The following is a 14,738-nucleotide window of genomic DNA, read 5'->3' on the forward strand; positions in this document are numbered from 1 at the left end:
TCTTGATTGCCCAACTGTCCCATTGTCCAAGACTATAGAGAAGATAACAAGGGAGGTCAGAAGTATACAGTGCTTTCCACAGAAGAGAAGAAACCAATTGCAATGCTTCTGTCTAAACTGCAGAAAACTGAGGGATATTATAAAATCATTAGCAATATAGAGAAAGTGAGTAAGGAATAATTATTCACTTTCTGCTTAGACAATTCTTAAACTGTTGGATAAGAGAAGCTTTTAAGTCATACCAAAAGGATGATTCAATTATATTTTTCTCCTTTCTTAAACTCTGATAAAACCAGGATGTGTTAATTAGACCTTTGATGTGAGAATCACGGTACTTCTCACTGGCTGCAATCTTTCAGAATAAACCTGCTCCAGTGTGGGCTGTCCTCTGGCTGTGTTCCTTCAGGGAATATCCATCTGCACATGGGATTCCCCAGGGGCTACAGTGTGGATGCCCGCTCCAACATGGGTCTTCTCCAGGGACTGCAGGGGAATCTCTGCTGGGGTGCCTGGTGCACTTCCTCCCCTCCTCATGTTCTCCCCTTGAGATTCATAGGGCTGTTTCTCACACTTGTCCCCTCATCCTTCACTGCCCCTCCTGACAGAGGCCACCCTTGCAGTCTCCCACTGCTACCAAAACTTTGACATCTGCGCTCAGTATAATTATTTACTTTCCAAGTCCCTGAGGCCAGAATTGTTTAAAAACGTTGTTTACATCCTTTGCGTTGGATCAAGTGACTGAAAAGTTAATATCTTTTTAAATAATGAAAAATTTGTAACTCAATATAAAAATCGCCTTGTTTGCTTTTGCAAGCCATGAATAATCCATGCCCCTTTAAAAACATGACATATTACTTTACAGACCTGTTTTGCTGTACCTGCCTGCTTTGACTGTATGTGTTTGTTACTTTGTTGGCCCAAAATTTTTAGCTTTTTGGCCACTTGGAACATTCTTTTAAAATATTCCTTCCCATCTGTATGACGTAGTATAATCTCATGTTTTACTGAGCAATTATATGAATCGAACAATAATGGCACAGAATAAAGTAACTAAAAGATATTCAGATATCGTTTTTCAACATTTCTTCTCAGTATTGACTATATCATGTTCTTTAGCTGACATGGGAAAATACAGGAAGTCTTTACAATGGCTTACATTTTAAAAATGCCAGAGATCTGGCTTCTGCTGCAATCATGACCATAGTTTCTCTACATATTTCTCTTAAGCCACAATTTTAATAAATATATCTTCTGGACTGATATAAGCATCTCTTTCATGACTTTTTGGTGAGAAATGGCACTTGATTTTATTCAGAACTTGAAAAAAATTTCTAAAAATGCATATTCACACAGAAGGCTTGACTAGAACTTCTAACTTCCTCCATCCAACATTTCATTCATTCTTCCAGAGCGGGTGTGTCTAAATACTGTCTAAATGCTAGAGGACTGATCACAAGTCAGAAGAAAAATTAAATCTTTTCACTAATTATAAGTATCAGTGACATGAAGATCTCAGTGGCCTACAATTTCATATAAAGTTTCTGATTATTTCAAGTAATAAGCCAATTACTATATTCGGATTATTCATGAATAATATATGAGAAGAAAAATTGAAAGCATTACTGTCTTTGAAGAGCTTGCTTGCTCTAGTCAAAGATCTTTTTCAAAGATCTGTTACTGTACATTAACACTTTTTTAGATCAAATACCACCATCAGCTACATGAAGCTCTCCAGTAAGGGACAGAGCTAGTAAATTACAATAATGAACAGCCTGATAAAGAAATGTTTGATGGAAATACAGTATCTTCTTGATGTTGTGCAACACCGAATTAAAGAAAAACATTAACTGAATATAAGCTTTGACTCCAGCTCTGGTGTACAATCAGAGTTTTTTTATACTGTACTTTTTGTATTTTCCTTCTCAAAGTCTTAGGTGGCTTTTGGATGATCAGGAACAGCTCAGTGCAGAGATATTCTTGCATCTCACCAGTACAAAGTGAGCCTCTTACATATCGTATCTCAGGAAAGAGCAACCTGAAAAACACATGCTGTGATTTCTTGTTTTACCATAATGCATAACAAATGAAGTTGTTTCTAGTTTCCTTTATTGACAGTTTTAATTTAAGTGCATTTCCTGTCAAAATGAAAGTCATATTTTATATTAATTACATGACAGAGCTATGACAATTCAGAGTCACAAGAGAAACATCTGGCAAATAAAGAGAAGATTAACTAAGAAACTGGTATTATCCTTACATGGCAAGAATGTACCATGCACAGAAGTTGCCCAGTCAGGACACATATATTCTACCTGAAAAGAACATATCATAAGTTAAGAGCAGCTTTTATCCAGCATACAGATAACAACATTTGTTGCACAGGGAAGACTGACTTTTTCCTCTGTGATGAGGCTTGATTTTCTCCAACATTTCCTTGAAGAGGTAACAAAAAAAAAGAATAATTTTCCCTTTTTCACTGCTTTAACTTTTGTGGCTCTTGAAGACTTTTGGGAAGAAAGTGTTTTGAGGTTCCTGTACCTGATTCATCCTCAAGCTCTGTGGAAGTTCTACTATTTTCCGATACTTATACAAAAGTTTAACAAAGATGCAGCTATGAACTATGTCACTACAAGCACCAATCCTCTATAACTTTTAATTTAACTCTACCAGAATTCTGTATCTGTTCAGAGAAATCTCTAATGTTTGATTTTTTTTTCTAAAATTGTTTGTTGATTCAGTGAAATTATAGATATTTCTTAGCATATAAGGTCTCTTACCGGAGCTGGAAAAATCACCTTTTTTTTGAATCATCGTCTTCTTCTCAAAGGTAAAGATTGAAAACGCAGAATAATTCATGCTGGAAGAGAATTCAGAAGGTTGTATATTCCAACTCTCTGCTCATGGAACTCATAGAGTAAGGCTACAAACCAAAATTTTTATATTCTAAGAACTGTTTGACCTGAATCCTGTGTTGGGGTTTCAGTGTTGTTCTTGGCATGTCAAGAATTCCACACCCTTTTCAGTAAAACTCACAAATTAAAGTTGTTTAATTTCTTTTCTTCAATATAATCTGAAATATTTTCATGTTTAATGGCAGCTTTTTAAAGTGTAGAATCAGCAGGTTATTTCTTGCTGCAGAAAGACAAAGGATGTTCAAAAATTCCTGTCTTTTGGGAAGTTTCTCAGGTATCTAGGTTCTTGTTTGATGAAATCTGATGATTGTTGACTAGATGGAAAATGAGAATGTTACTATGCACATCCATTTCTGTGCCCAGCATTTTCTAATGTTTGAAAAATGTCCCAATTGTTCATTTTTAAATCTTCATTAATATTTTCTTTGAATGGTGGAAGAACTTATTTCAAACTATGGCATGCTTTATAAATCCTAAAAATAATATGAAAAAGGTACTCAGAAAAAAAAGGAAATTACCCACATCAAAAATAACTGAGATTAGAGCAACATAGAAAGTAATTTCTTTCTCTACTGTGCACATTTTTGCACACACCCCTTCCTAAAGTACAGTCAAAAATTTCAGAGCCTAATGAAAACTAATTTAGATGTATATAATGTTGTGTGACTGAAATTAATATTTTTTCCAAATATTAATAATCTATCATATTACACAGTTTCTCATTTGTTAATATATTACATAGTCTTCAAATAGGGTAGGGAGAGCTGTTGAGTAAAATCCAGAGCTTCTCTGACTTCTTTTCATGGGCTTACTCCTTCCAGTTAGACTATAAGCCAAACCTGGCCCTTTTCTGAACTTCTTTCTCTCCTTCCCTCTCCGTCCATCCTCAAAGTCCAGCAAGGTCACTAGGAGCTTCTGAGAAAAAAAACAGAATTTCATCATAATGCCTAGACTATGAAAGTCAAAGACCTCCTCAGACTCTGGTGAGAAAGGATAGTTCAAGCTGCATTGTCAAGTTAAATACAAGAATGCCTCCAGAGGGAGATAGTGGAAACAATGCAAGAATTTAGCTAAATAGGGATTGAAAAGGTAGGAGAAGAGAAGATAATTAAAAATTTCAGAGCTAACCTATTTCCTTACCTCTTCTATTATGGTCTCTGTGGAGTATCTCTGTGAAGGCTGAGATAAGCATTTGATGGATTTGTGTAGGATCCATGGGGTTTTGACAGCAAAATGACAGCAAGAAAAAAAAATGTTTGATGAACTATGGGAAATTTTTTTAGTATTAAATGACAGGATAGGTAAAGAGGGATTGTGGAAATAGAGCCTTGAGCTATGAGATTATTAGTGCACTGAACAGTGGCCTTGTATGTCACTAACCTCCTTATGAGTTTACCCACACCAAAGCGTGGTTTTGGTGAGGATACACATTATTTTGCGGTGAGGATATCTGGCAGCAGCACACTTTGTCTCAGAGCTCAGTGATGTACTGACATAGCAGTTATGTTGCAAGCCAATAAAGCTTTGCACTGCTACTCTTTCCTTGGGTAGCCAGAAGCAGTTCCACACGTTTTGAAAACTGAGACAGTACTCATCAACAGTTATTTCCACTTTGTTCTGCATTGTCTGAGCCCTCTGAGTTCTGTCTCACTTTGCTGAAATAATGACCTTTAAGCATATGACATTGTAAAAGTAACTCACATGTTGTTCTTAACTTTTCCTGGTTTACATTGCCAACCCAGTACAGAATGTCTTTGCCTAATGTATATAAGTTCAGAACAACATGTCTACATTTCTGTGAATTAATCTAAATAATTCACACAGTCCTTTCTTATTTATTAAAATGAGACAGTCTTTCAATCTGTTTTGTCAGAATAAATATAGCACTCCTAATTATATCTACCTGAATATTAGCATTTGCATTGTGTGTGACCAAAGGAGTGATACATGGGTAACTTCATCTGAAATCCATAAAACCAGAGCCACACAAATCCTTCAGTTCAAAATGCATGGCGGTTCTCTCTTTTCCTATTTAAATTTTCTAAGTAAGAAAGAGAAGGACAGGATTTTCCCCTGGAGACAAGGGAGAAAGACTGGAGCAAAGAGGACCTACCTTTGGTGGAAGATCAGGTCAGAGACAACTTAAGCAAACTGAACATATATAAGTTCATAGACCATGAAGGGATGCATCCATGAGTGCTGAGGGAGCTGGCTGAAGTCATTACAAGGACACTTTCCATAATCTTTGAATTATTGTGGTGACTGGGAGATATGTCTGAGGACTGGAGGTAAGCAAATGTCATCCTTATCTTCAAGAAAGGCAAGGAGGACCCAGGGAACTACAGGCTGGCCAACCTCACCTCGATCCCTGGGAAAATGATGTAGCAAATAATCTTGAAAACCATTTCCAGGCACCTGTAAATTTGCAGATGACACTGCATCACTACCTTACAATAGAATAATTTTTGTTAAATGGCCTGCACTGAGACCATTTCTTCTCATCCAAACAATGTTTTCAGTATTGTGTACATTACCAGATTATTTCATTTCCCTGCAGAGATAATTAGTACAAGTTATGAGGTAAACATTTTATGTTGAGTAAACAATTCTTGGAGTAAACATCTGTTCATGCAATCATAAGTATATGAGGTAGATCTTTGATATTGAACCTTTTTTTCCTTCTTTCTTCCTTCCACTCTCCATTACCCGATTACAGAGATGACAGCAATTAGCAGTTAATGTCTTCTTTATGCTTTTCTATTCCACTAAACAGTAACATTTCTGAGTGTACTATGGAGAAGTAGGGATTTAGATCAACTGAAAAAGCAGCTGGTTCTTTGATGGCGACTGTTTTTGACTCTACCACGTGATTTACACTGTGTTTTAAAGACGCAAGGTTATTTTCTCATATCAACTGCTGTCCTGAAGAATCCAGTAGTGCTCCAGTGGATGGCAAAGTTTAAATATTTTAAAGGTGTTCTGCTTTTTCAAGGATTTCCCGTGAGTCACAGGAACAGCTGTGTGCCTCTACCCAATCTCCAGATCTATAATGTTCTCCATCTCCAAGGACTCCTTACTCCTGTTCCAGCTATATGTCTTGACCCATGGAAAGTCAGCAATGTAGAGAGTCTGACACAAGGCAGCAGGTCCTTGGCAAGACAAGGTCTGGAGAGAATAAGTATGATCTCAGCCTGTGGTGCCATGGTGATTAACAGAAAATATTCCTTTTACAATGCAATGTTAAAATTAGAAGGAAATATTTTGGCTTCAGTGAAAACCCACTTAAAAATGCATTCTTTCTCCTCATGCCACCCTGACCATTTCAGAAGTATCTGCTAGGCATCCAGTGGCAGATATAATAGGAATATGCCAAGAACAAAATACCATTTGGAATTCTAGCTGAGAATATATTTGAAAAATGTATTTTGTCCTGAATGATTTCTTTATTTATTCGTTTTTCAGATAAAGTGTGAAAGAGAGATATATAGTGCTAATTGTGTGAAATGTGTTCTATAGGGAGTATTTCAAGAAATGCATAAAATTAAGGAAATTTACAAATGAAAATCTAGACTAGCGGTTCTTGACCTTTGGCTTGGAGACAAAGTTGCTTACTACATCTTTTAAATTTGTTAACAGCCACTGGAAAATAAGACGAGAAATAGACTGATTGCTGTAGGATATGTTTACACTTCAGTATTCCTTTCTGTTTTAAAGCAAGCCAGTGGGCTGAATTGATCATTGCTAAATTGTGCATGTTTCCACACAAGTTAATTATGATGGCCATTGCAATCACATGATGGAAGTCTCTTTACATTGTTCGACAGTTGCCCACTTGTATACCTTGTTATGTCACTACATCAGAAATTATTACAGAAAACTGATACTCTGGAAACATTATCTTACTGCTGCTACCATGTCTTCTGAGATAATTTTTCCCATTATTTAGAATCATAGAATCATAGAATGGTTAGGGTTGGAAGGGACCTCAAAGATCACCTAGTTCCAACCCCCCTGCCATGGGCAGAGAAATCCTCCACTACACCAGGTTGCCCAAAGCTTCATCCAACCTGGCCTTGAACACTTCCAGGGATGGGGCATCCACAACTTCTCTGGGCAACCTGTTCCACTGCCTCACCACCCTCAATGTAAAAAATTTCTTCCTTATATCTATTCGCCCTCTTTCAGTTTAAATCCATTGCACCTTGTCCTATTACTACACACCCTTGTAAAAAGTCCCTCTCCAGCTTTCCTGTAGGCCCCCTTTAGGTACTGCAAAGCTGCTATAAGATCACCCCGGAGCCTTCCCTTCTCCAGGCTGAACAGCCCCAACTCTCTCAGCCTGTCTTCATAGCAGAGGTGTTCCAGCCCTCGGGTCATCTTCGTGGCCCTCCTCTGGACTCGTTCCAGCAGCTCCATGTCCTTCTTGTGTTGGGGACTCCAGAGCTGAACACAGTTTTCCTGGTGGGGTCTCACAAGAGCTGAGTAGAGAGGCAGAATCACTTCCCTCAACCTGCTGGCCACACTTCTTTTGATACATCCCAGGATACGATTTGCTTTCTGGGCTGTCAGTGCACATTGCTGGCTCATGTTGAGCTTCTCATCCACCAGCACTCCCAAGTCCTTTTCCTCAGGGCTACTCTCAATCCATTCTCCGCCCAGCCTGTACTTGTGCTTGGGATTTCCCCAACTCACATGCAGGACCTTGCACTTGGCCTTGTTGAACTTCATGAGGTTCTCACAGGCCCATCTCCAGCCTGTCAAGGTCCCTCTGGATGGCATCCCTTCCCTCCAGCGTGTTCACAACACCACACAACTTGGTGTCATCTGCAAACTTGCTGAGGGTGCACTCGATCCCACCGTTCAAGTCACCAACAAAGATGTTAAATAGCACTGGCCCCAGTACTGACCCTTGAGGAACACCACTCATCACAGGCCTTCACATGGACATTGAACCGTTGACCACAGCTCTTTGAGTGCGACCATCCAGCCAAATCGTTATCCATTGAGTGGTCCATCCATCAAAACCATGTCTTTCCAGTTTAGAGACAAGGATGTCATGTGAGACAGTATCAAATGCTTTGGATAAATCCAGGCAGATGATGTCAGTTGCTCTTCCCCTATCCATCAATGCTGTAACCTCATCATAGAAAGCCACCAAATTAGTCAGGCAGGATTTGCCCTTAGTGAAGCCATGTTGGCTGTCACCAATCACCTCCTTATTTTTTATGTGCCTTAGCATAGTCGCCAGGAGGATGCTCCATGATCTTGCCGGGCACAGAGGTGAGACTGACTGGCCTGTAGTTCCCTGGGTCTTCTTTTTTCCCCTTTTTAAAGATTGGGGCTGTGTTTCTCCTTTTCCAGTCATTGGGAACTTCACCAGATTGCCACAACTTCTGAAATATGATGGGTAGTGAAAGGACAAGCTTCCCATACCGGGAGTCGAACCCGGGCCGCCTGGGTGAAAACCAGGAATCCTAACCGCTAGACCATATGGGAGTCGCTGCTTCTGTTCTTGCTGCGCAAACCATAAAAGACTCCTCTTAGAGAGCACCAGATAAGCCTGCGTATGAACATCCCACTGCTGTTATGGCTGGAGGTCAGATGCTTGCTGGACTATGGGATGCCAACCAGGTGGGCAGCTGTTATGCCCTACACAGTACTAGGTCCACAGTGTGGCCTATGGTGAAGATAAATCTCTGTGTGATGAAATAGAAATTTTACACCCGAGAGATTAATTTTGACAATTACATTGCTCTCTGTAGTGTGTGGGAGAGGTGGGATCTGTCATTCTGGCATATAGCAGCATCTTGCACTCTACATGGCTTTTTTTGGTTGCAGCACCATGAAGTCTATAAGATGCTAGTAATACTAAGAGTGCTGAGTATGTGCATCCATGGTTGGGCACAGATTTCTTCTACAGGGCACTTTTTGTTCATTTTCTCCAGAAGCACTCATAGAAATTTTTTGCCAGGTTTCCTGTGAGCTGGTAAGGAACAAGTTGTCATATGTTAGGTTGCTCTGACAAGCACTGTCAAGTAGCCAGGAAAGGGAGGCGTGAAAAATTTATGCACTGTCCCTGCAGTGTGGCCCCTTCTCTGCTTTATTGTGTTTGACCCAGATTTCAATGTTGGCCCAGAGAGCAGGCTGTCTTCATTTGCATCACAATATCTAATGTATTTGTGGACAATATGTTGTACATTGATGTCTTTTCAGATGAAGTTTTGGATGACCTCATTACAATATGAGTACATTAGACAAACTTTTCCTGGCCACTGGCTGTTGTCGTTGACCTTCATTCAACTAGCTTTCATTTTTCTGAAACTATTCTATGTTCCTGTCAGAATTTACTCAACCGTGCTTCTCCATGTGTTCCTGCTGGGAAATTCTCCAGGCAGCAACTTTTCTTCCAGCATAATCAGACCAAAAATTCAATTTATTCCAGTCCCCAGGTTATCCTTCTGTGCTCCTAGGACTGGGATTACAACATCTTTTTCTTGAGTAGCAGCTGTAAGGAGTAACAAAATGCACTGCAGGACCAAATACTGAAACAGTTGTTTCCCAGCATGCGAGACTTGAGTTTTTATAGCTTTTGAAGCCTTGGGCTTCTTCTTTTGGAAGAAAACATTGCAGGGCTCAGGTAGCAAAAGGGGAATGCAGTTTACAGGCTGTCGGTCCATTATACTCTGTAGAGAGTGCTACACAAACCAGGGTATCCTCTCATACTTTTTTTTTTTTAATGAGATTAAAAAGTGCGAGTTTGTGCAACTTTCTTCCCCACCATGTGACACATGCAATATGGGTCACCAGGTAATAAGACACTCTAAGTAACTAAGGTACCACTGCTCACTACGCTTTCCAATATCCCAGATGAAGTTGGAAAATGTTAATCCAGATAATTGAAATAGCAAAATCACACAAAAGATACGGGAGAATCAAAGTTGTGAAATAAAATTATCAATGATAAAACAGAATAGACTTCAAAGCAGATCATTTTAATAAGTAAAGATACAATTTTCAGAGATATAGAGATTTCAAAGGGAATCATCAGGATTTCTCAAAAATTTAACAGAATTGTTGCAATGAAACTTGAAACTTCACTGATCCAGAATGAACTAATTTGTACTGTAATTTAGGGTAAATGGCAGATTTCCCATACCATGACATACAGTTAAAATATTATTGGGATTTTTAAAAAATGGTAAAATGAAGAAAAATAATCCATTAAGAGAATCCTTTAAACAAAATTTTATTTAGTGAAGAAAAGCATTCACTGAGATTTGAGCTTAAAGGATTTAGGCAGAATCACTGATATTTAACTGTCTGTTTCAAAGAATGATTCATGTAGTAGTCTGTGGAGACAGGATGAGGGTGTACCCTTTCCGCTGGAAAAGAAAGGTCACTAAAACTCTTCAATGACAAAAGTAATTGGACAACAGTGAAGACACTGATGTGTGGCTGGCAATGGGTTTAAGTTTGACTAGGTGACCTAGGATGTCTCCATGAAATCAAACTCTTAGCAAATGTCTAATGATGTAATACAAAACAATGCCCCTCAAAAAAGCTGTGAGCTGAGTGTGTTCTTAGGACTTCTACAACATACAGGAGTGGTAGGACTCAAATGGCTTTAAAAAAAAAAAAAAAAAAGAAAGAAAATTGTCTCAATGGTTTCTATTGTGCTATTTTTATTTAGCTGAACAGAGCCCTCTGCACCCACAATTGTTACAAGGGCCCAGTTACTATAAAAAAAAAAAATCAAGTAATTTGAAGCTATCGTGCCTTTTAAGCTGAATTGTTTCAAAACTGTTCAGAATAAGGAAATATTGTAGCTGTTTTCAAACCTTGTTCTAAACAGACCAGAGCACAGAGATGTACTGAAAATGCTGGTGCTGGCAGGAGGCTCTGGCAGCAGCATCACGCAGATTTGGCACTACCTGTTTTGACAACATTCAGCCCTCTGCATGCTTAATGTCTGTGTGAACGCGTGTGGAGAAGTACCTCTCTAAGGAGTCATGACTCCCCTGAGTCTCCCACATTCCCTGAGTGTTCCCATCTGAACCATTTCACATCCATACGGCAGAGAAGCAGTTTTCCTTCAGATAAAAGCGCAGAATATATTTTGAATTCTGGAAAGGGGGCTGTTTCAACCTGATACAGACACTATCCCAGCTGTCAAGCCAAAACAATGACAACACAATGCAGCTTTTCAAAGAGTTTTGATGCTCGTCCAGAAATCATGGCAGCTGGGTTATCAGTAAAACACAGAGACAGAATTACCTTTTATAGTATTCTGCTGTACTTGATGTAAGGCCCTCAATATTTGTTATAAGACAAACCCAGTACTTCGCCAGTAGCCAATATCTGCTTTGAAGTTTCTGCAAAAATAGAGTCTTAGTCTGACAATGGTTGGCAAGTGGCTGTCTTATCTCATAATACCTGCGGTTAAGACTAAGGGGATTGCAATTTCCAGTTTCAGTGACATAGTAGATGTTTTTTATTGGAAGGATGGCTCTAGACTTTGGAAAACTCATCTAACATAAGTAATAGTAAAATTACCATAAAGTTAGAAATATCTTAAGTGGAGATGTTTGAGACAAATTAATCTAAAATTTGTGTTTCCTTCTCACCACAAAATAGGTAAGCTTAGGACAAAAGTGAGAGGAATTCTAGTACATACACTTATATAAAAGAAAAATAACATATCTTATACTGTTTTGGCTTGGTTTTGGTTTTTAAACTTTGAAGCAAGAAAGTAAGATTCCTTAAGTGCCAGGTATGCAAGATTTTCCACAGACCTTGTTTGCTTTTGCTCAAGCTTACTTCTGAATTAATGTGGCTTTGTCAGAAGAACAGCCACAAGATCTTCTATTCAATGAAAAGGTTTTCCGAGTATGTTTTAAAGCTCTGAAACCCCATAAAGCTTCTCACAACACTACATGCCACAGGCTGGGCAGCCCTCAGATTCCTCCTTATAGCAGTTGATGTTGTAATAGATGGCTTTATGCACTACTGACGTTGACACATCTTTCTAAGGCGGTTTGGTTGCAAGAATCAGGAGTCACTGTATCTGAATAACCAGTTCTGCAGGGAAGAAATGTAACGTTCCGCAGTCCAAAATGATCTATACGCAATATAGAAACTCCAATATTCAAAATCCATTATCTGAGAGTATTTACCAGTATGGTGAAATTCTTCATTCTGTCTTCCTGTATAACTGAATCTTTGCATTTCAAATTAATTGCAATGAATGATTATGAGAAGTCTTTCTAGTGGGCAGAAGCATTAATCATACTTGCAAAACATGAAAGGCAGTCGGAATGAAACTGGGCTATTAATGAAGATGATTTTAAATGCAATGCACCTTTAAAAACATTAATTGCATGGATTTCCATAATGTTACAGATGGGGGGTTTTAAGAAATAGAGTCACCTGAGCATTTGAATTATGTAACTGTTACTGCACAGAATAGTTAATTTTGAATATAATAATCAGAAGAATGTCATAAATACATATACATATGTTAAAAAAAAAAAAAATCTACACGTTTCTTCCGCCACAGCTACATGTTTTAATCATTATAGTTGAATACAACAAAGTTTGTGGAGAAAAGTAGTACCTTTTATTAGCTCAGCTAAAGTTACTAGGAAAAACAGACATATCTTATTATATGTTATTAGACATACCAGTCTGACATATTTCAGACATGCCACTGATTTCAGGGGGAGCGGGGAGACGGAACAGGAAACAGGAGTCATTAGGCAAATGGCAGTTACCAAAACAATCTAAATATTGGTTATAGAGATGTTGGTTTTAGGGCTGCTTCAAGTTTGGAAGAAATGAAAAGTCTTTAAAAATTAAGTACAATATAACTTCATGAATTTCCTCAGTGTTGCTCAAAGATGATGGTCTACCTGTATTCAGACTTATTCCTGGAGGCACTGTCTTTATCAAAAGTCACCATTTAATTCACTTCACCTTTCAAACATGAAACTCATAAATGTACTATGGAGTAAAGAAAATGAGTGTCATCTTGTCCAATGACAGCACATGATCCAATTTATTCTAACAGAAAGGGACTGGGAAAAGGCAGTAAAGTGAAAAGCATGGAAAACCTGCTGAGTCTGTCCAGCAGGAAGGTTAGCCAAGAACTAAGTTGCTTCTTTACATGAGAGATTCAAGAGGAGGTAATTCAGCTGAACTGTGCCAAAAGAAGTACAAAAGATAGGTGAAGATGATACTTCAATAAAGAATTGTTAAAGATTGCTCAATCTATCCTACCTTCCTCCCTTCAGATTCATTTTCTTGTAATAGAATTTCAAAAGAAAAATTACGAACAAGTTCAAACAGTGTTGAAACATTAAGTTTAAAATTATTTTTATTTTTCATGTTTTGAACTACTTTATACTGTTTTTTTTCGATGACATGCAATAAAACTTTTTGTTGGATTTTCTATTTTATTTTATTATTTCATGAAAAATTTTGAGTGCAAAATCAAATAAAACATAAGAAAATTGTCTCTATATTTGTTTGCACTACATTAAAAAAAACAATTTGCAGACTTTTATAACACAGAATTTTTTTATCCATGGATGTTTTTTACAGACATTCCTTACAAGTATTTAGGTATTCCTATATATAAGAAATAATGTAAACATAGCTTGATGAGGAATAGCTTAGAAAAAATTGCGTTTTGGCAGATAAAATGTTCCACAAGAATGAGGGTTTTTTTGACTCTCTTACAGTCTAAATTTTTGTGGTGGAGAATGCTAAAAGGATTTCTGAAATTAAAGCCATTATCAATATATAAATTATAGAATTTTCAAAAGAAATAATTTTGTGCTAGCAAGACACTCTTTTTTTGAAGGGATTTAAAATTTGAACTGCATATTTGAAACAATATAAATATATGTTGAGGTGAGACATAAGTCAGGATAATTTGCATTTTAATAGATATATTGATCTTATACATATACAAATTGTACACATATATGTATTGATTACTAAACTTCCATTTAGCTAATATTAACTGTTCAATGTTCATTACACAAAAGAAGTGGATTAAAACTATTTTGGTATAACAGCTTAGAAAAATTACCATCTGAATATAATTTTAAGAAACATCATTTACAGAACGCTCAATATGGCTGCAAAAATTTTAAATATGAATCGCATTTAAAAGATTCTCATACTTTTGTATGACAGTTGTAACATTAGAATGCATAAACCATGCTATACAGAATGAGTGCAAGAATATACTTACTTCTTTCACTGTTTTCAGAAACTGCATGAAAGGGGGACATATCCTGATGATATCATCCATGTTATAAGTGCTTGAACATTGAGTGGAATTTGCACTGTACTATATTTATCAGCCAAAGTTTATGTGCAGCAAGCTTCCTGTGTAATTTTGAGCTGGTATATGTGCACTAGTAAGAGAAGTTCAACACACTGTGCTCAAAAAATTGTTGCAGCTGTCTAAATTTAGGATGCTGTTCCACAGCAGATAAAATTGTATTCTCAGAAATGTGGGATAAAATCCTGTCCTCTTTGTCATAAGTTCAGGAGATGAACCGGTTCAAGTCATCCAGCAGAAAATACCTGAAAAAAAAAAAGAAAGAAAAATTTTTTTCATAAAACATGATTCCTACACTACTTTGACCTTACAAGTACAAATGTTAGTATAATGGAGGGAAAGACAATATATAAGGGAGGGAATGGCAACATATGGGAAGGAAAGAGGAAAGACTGAGAGCTACAATACTCTAGTCCCATCTTAGATTGTTGTAAACTGCCAGGCAGTATTTCCCTTAAGATTTTATAGATGAACTT

General features: G+C 37.5%; 1 non-coding gene across 1 annotated transcript; it reads right to left on the reverse strand.

Annotated features, from left to right (window-relative positions):
* Positions 1-8,336: 8,336 nt before the first annotated feature.
* On the reverse strand, positions 8,337-8,408 carry TRNAE-UUC (transfer RNA glutamic acid (anticodon UUC)). Its single transcript has one exon. It is a non-coding gene; the product is annotated as a tRNA-Glu (tRNA).
* Between the last annotated feature and the right edge of the window lie 6,330 nt (positions 8,409-14,738).

This window comes from Tauraco erythrolophus, chromosome 3 (genome assembly GCF_009769465.1).
Source record: "Tauraco erythrolophus isolate bTauEry1 chromosome 3, bTauEry1.pri, whole genome shotgun sequence".
Lineage (NCBI taxonomy): Eukaryota > Metazoa > Chordata > Aves > Musophagiformes > Musophagidae > Tauraco > Tauraco erythrolophus.